The following is a 5,435-nucleotide window of genomic DNA, read 5'->3' on the forward strand; positions in this document are numbered from 1 at the left end:
TTTCCAGGATTCCTCATTTTACTAATAATCCAATGTGAATCAGGTATTCTATGGCAAGCAATTTTGATCCAAACAGTTGCTAAAGCAGTTTCTTAAGTCTCTCCAATCAGGAAAAAAAGAAGAAGGGGTAATTACTATCAGTCCCCTACACTTAGCCTATATTTATTAAAACTATCCTACCTAAAACTTCTTTTCTGATACTCTCTTGCTTTTAAACTTTTACATCTCTTTTTACCGTCATGTTTTTAAATACCTACATTGCCTTTCCTTTTCACCTAGTAACCTGCTAATCTATTTAACCTACCATTCTTCTTCTATTTTTTACTATTTTTGTCATTAAAATAGTAAAAAATCAAAGTACCCACCCATGTCTTCTCTCTCTCATTTTTCTTTTTTTTTATGAAAATAAAGCTAATATATTAAAACTAAAGGAAAGTTTGTACATCATATAAAAAGGGGGGGGGGGAAATGTGCCTTGTTCCTAATAGCATATAGGGTTAGAGATCGCAACGCTTTGGTCTATTGGTTTTGCTGGTGGGAGATAGGTACAGCTGAGAAGTTCGATGTTAGTTCAGCTAGTTCAAAAAAACCAACAGCTAAATTCCAAGATATGCACATATGTCCTTGAAGGTTCAAAATCCTACTGAGGCTATAATTTGTAATCCAGATTTCCTTAAGATGGATTTCATCCTTGAGAGCATGTTTCCAACCCTGCAGGATTCCTGTCAACTCAGCCTCCTTTGTGTCGGTTGAACACGAAATTCCTGCAAATGTTAAAACACTCTGGCCATCTAACATAAAGCTATAAGCCCAGCCTATTACTCCCATTGATGGTTCAAAAAGGCCTGAGCAGCATAGAACAGGGAATTGAACCTAATTGTTAGAGACAAGGTGGAAAACTGGAATGCATTGTGTGTTCAGATTTTGAACTAAAGTTGTTGAAACGAAGTTAGGAGGAAATAAGTTTAAATCAGCCATCCACCGAGAGATGTTTGAGAGGACCACAAGAGGGTTAGCCTTGGCTAAACCCTGAATTACTTTTTTTCTTACATCCCAAATAAAATAACAAGTTATTGTGACAATAGAAAAAAACCATGCAGCCGATGGGTAGTCCAGGACTTTAGAGTCGAGAAGGGAAGCACAGAGTTGTGCAAGAGAGGAGCTGCTAAGGTGCTTTGCTCTCAGTCCAAGGGGTCCAGATGCTCAGATATTCTTAGTCCATTCACAAGATAGGAAAAGATGTCAGTGGGTTTCAACACAAACACCACAAAGAATACATGTAGGCTCAATCGGCATCCATTGTGATCCAGATTTCTTCTTTCTCCTATTTTTTACTCCATTCGGTTTTTTTTTCCTTCAATTTTTCTATTTAATTAATTTTTTATTCAACATTTTATCCTCATGGTTCTTCTTCGAACACATCGACTCATCCTCATCATTCTTCTTCGAACAGATCGACCTACTTCGATTCTTCTCCTTCTTTTGCAGGATGCAACCCAACGATGGACGCTGTGAAGAGATTATCGGTGAATGGTTTGCCACGTGTTTCTTAACCAGCATATCAGAACAGCAGTTGCTGTCCTTGTACAAGTACATGATCCGAACTCTTTTCAAAGCACCCCACTTCTTCTCTCTGTTCGAAGAAGAACGATGAGGATGAAATGTTAGATAAAAAATTAATTAAGTAGAAAAATCGAAGAAAAAAATAACGAATGGAGTAAAAAATGGGAGAGAGAAGAAGCATGTGGGTGCTTTGATTTTTACTATTTTAATGAAAAAAATAGTAAAAAATAGAAGAAGAATGGTAGGTTAAATAGATTAGCAGGTTAATAGGTGAAAAGGAAGGGCAATTTGGATATTTAAAAACATGAGGGTAGAAGGAGATGTAAAAGTTTAAAAGCAAGGGAGTATCAGAAAAGCAATAAGGTAGGGCCGTTTTAGCAAATATACGTTGTGTAGGGGTGTGATAGTAATTGTCCCAAAAAAAAAATTTTGCCCTCAAGTTTTTAGGGTTTCAACTATTCCCCCCCTCCCCCTTGGTTTAAGATGGATATTATGGTTTTATATTTTCACATAACAACCGCAGTGTTTGCTTGTGGGTCTATTGAAACATACTAAATAGAACCCGAGGCATCAGAAACTCCTATAATAGGGGGGATGAAGAAGGTAAAAAGAATTTTGTTTTACCTGATGCATGGTTGGATTGTGACATCACTGGTCGTTTTAGTAACGTTTTCACTCCATGTTTTATTTTTGAGGTCCAGTTGTGAGGTTTCCTTCTTTTGTGGGCTATCATAGTCCTTGTTTTGTTTTTTATAAAGTGTTGACTGTTGTTGGATTAAGTCAATTAAGTTCAATAGTGGAAAATGATCATATATTGGGTTTTTAGGTTTTAATTGACATGCCTTAATTAGTATGAATATTGTGAATATTTGTGGACCTTATTCTAATATCCTTTAATGGGAAATGAAATTTTTACTTCCTTGTAGGGTTGGTCCTTACCCTCACTCTAGATATCATCAACATTGGCCCATTGGATGCATGGTGAAGAAACCCTAGAAGAGGATAGACAAGACCAACAATCATCACTGACAAGTGAGCATTCATGCAAATAGTCTTCTCCTGCTATGGATTCAGGTAATGCCTAAACAATGATCTCTTAATTGTTATGTATGCTAATATGATCTCCATGTCATAGTTTGTAGGACAAAGGTTTCCTCCACCCATAGAGGATAGTTCACCCACCATCCTAGGGTTCATAAACCCCTCTTAGGGTTTTAGTATGTTCCAAAATATCCTCCCAATACCCATTCCTACCCTCTCATGCCCCTCAGTGAATGGGATCCCCATTCACCGTGGGTGGAGGGAAACTCAGTCCTAGTTTGTATAAATAATTCTATCACCAGTTTCTCTAACCCATGGTGATGAGAGAATCTCTTCATCCATCTCATGTGATCTTCGGATGAGATTGGAGAAGGGTATTTTGGACCATGAACAATATGGGATGGGATTTACCGATTTACTGATGAACCCAAATCCAATGATAGCATCATATCACTTAATCCTTATTTTTTGAACAATCTCGACCCAACCAAATATATATATATATATAAACAATAATATTAGTAATAAAAATACATCGTTTATTATTGTTTATATTTTCCTCTTTTTTTTTTTGAAAATTACATGACCACTCCAAAATATTTAAAAAATCACATTATTATACGGCAGATCATTTGTTAGGGGAGGACATCTTTTCACATATTGATGCAGATCGTTGTTCCATGGACCAGATTCTCCGTCTGAAACAAAAGAATAATCAACTTAAATGTACCTACAAAATTTGTTTTGTTAAAAAATATAAACAACAGAACTAATTTAAAATGCATTTGGTTAGAAGTTAGAATAAAAAGCGTGTGAATAGCTATCAATAGCCAACGCATCCAACCAAACGCTTCACTGGTCTCAAAAATAAAAAACCCTAATCGAACATGGATCAACCTCCATCAATTTTAATTTCTACGATATTAAAATCTATTGGGTATCGGCTGAATCCTAGAAACTTGAATTGAGAAAAAGAGTAAATATTTTCATAAATCTTTTTTATTTTATTTTTTGGAATCTTTTATTCAAAAAGCTTGTACATCTAGTGGGGTGAGTAAGTTTCATAATTTTTCTAATATTTTATGGACTAAAAGGAAGAAAAACTGGTCCACATTTAAGAACAAAGTACATTCATGGCTGATTATGAAGAAGCACACCAATGAAGGGCAACGAAATGGTTTCGTAAGTAAGAGAGACAGAGGTCATTTCATTAGAGAGAGAGAGTGTGTGTGTAGCAGTCTACATTTGGCTCAGGAATCTTTTCCAAAAAAAAAAAAAAAATCACATTTTTACTCAACTAACCTCAGGCTAGCTCCAAAGGTTCTTGCATTGGCACCCTACTGTTTGGTTCAAATATCATACCTCCAGGCATAACTTTATTATTGGATGTGCTCCAACCCATTCCCTTTCCACTTGTGTCCTGCTTATCCAGAGGCACATCCTTGTCCCTCTCCTTTTTTGCCTTTGTGTAAATGCCGCAGAAAACCTCCCTCACCTTTTTTGAGTGTCTCCTTCCAATGTGGATTTGGTCACATATTAGCAATCGATGCTGGCCTTACCCTAGGGCATTCGATCCTTTGATAGTGAATGGAAGTGGATTCTTGACTACTATATAAAAAAATAAAAAAAAAAAAAAAAATAAAAAAATAAAAAAACCCCCACCCCCCAAACCCCCCCCCACCCCCCCCCCAAAACAAAAAAAAAAAAAAAAAAAACCCCCCAAAAAAAAAAAAAAAAAAAAAAAAAAAATAAAAAAAAAAAAAAAAAAAAAAAAAAAAAAAAAAAAAAAAAAAAAAAAAAAAAAAAAAAAAAAAAAAAAAAAAAAAAAAAAAAAAAAAAAAAAAAAAAAAAAAAAAAAAAAAAAAAAAAAAAAAAAAAAAAAAAAAAAAAAAAAAAAAAAAAAAAAAAAAAAAAAAAAAAAAAAAAAAAAATAAAAAAAAAAAAAAAAAAAAAAAAAAAAAAATAAAAAAAAAAAAAAATAAAAAAAAAAAAAAAAAAATAAAATAATAAAAAATTTAATAATAAAAAGTCTTGCATTAACTCCTTTGAGAAGCTTGCTTTTGGTGTTGCGATTTTGTCACATATGGAAAGAATGCATTATCAGGCTTTGGAAAGACAACACTAGATCCCAAGATCGAATCTTGGACTCCATTACTTTTATTGTGCACTCCAAAGTATCCATCCGGTTGTGCATCTCCTCTGCCTGGAATCATCGATCATGTTGTGTCTGCTTGGAATTTATCTTTAATGCTAAGATATTCTCTTTGATTTGGGTAGTGCATCTTTTCCGGTATTTCAACTTTTGCTTGTATTCCCCCCCCCTCCCATTCTTTTCCTCTCCCCTTTGGAGTTGGATGTTCTTTGTGCTTCTTGAAGATATGTCCATTCATCCAAAATAAAAAGACCACGTCGTCTGTCCTCCTTCAGCCAACAAAGGAACCAACACTTGAAATAGCAATAGGAGAGAGACTTGCTCTTGCATAGGCAATCATTGTGGCAATGGTCATAACAAGGATTCTTATCCTCCTTCTGTAAGGTTTCCTTTTGGGTGGGTTAGCATAGTCACATTTCTTGTCATTCTAAAATTGGATTGGTAAGTGTTGACTGCTGCGGAGTTTGCTAGCTCGGTCCAATAGTGGAAAGTGATCACATATGAATATTAAACTGAGATTTGACACACTTTAATTTATATAACAATATTACACAGTGTAGACCTAACTAATTTATTCCTTTAATGGGAAAGAAAACCTTAATTTTCTTTTGCAGGGTTGGTCCCTATCCTCACTCATTATAAATAGTTGACCCTAGCCCATTAAGTGATCAACACAAGA

This window comes from Telopea speciosissima, chromosome 1 (genome assembly GCF_018873765.1).
Source record: "Telopea speciosissima isolate NSW1024214 ecotype Mountain lineage chromosome 1, Tspe_v1, whole genome shotgun sequence".
Classification (NCBI taxonomy): domain Eukaryota; kingdom Viridiplantae; phylum Streptophyta; class Magnoliopsida; order Proteales; family Proteaceae; genus Telopea; species Telopea speciosissima.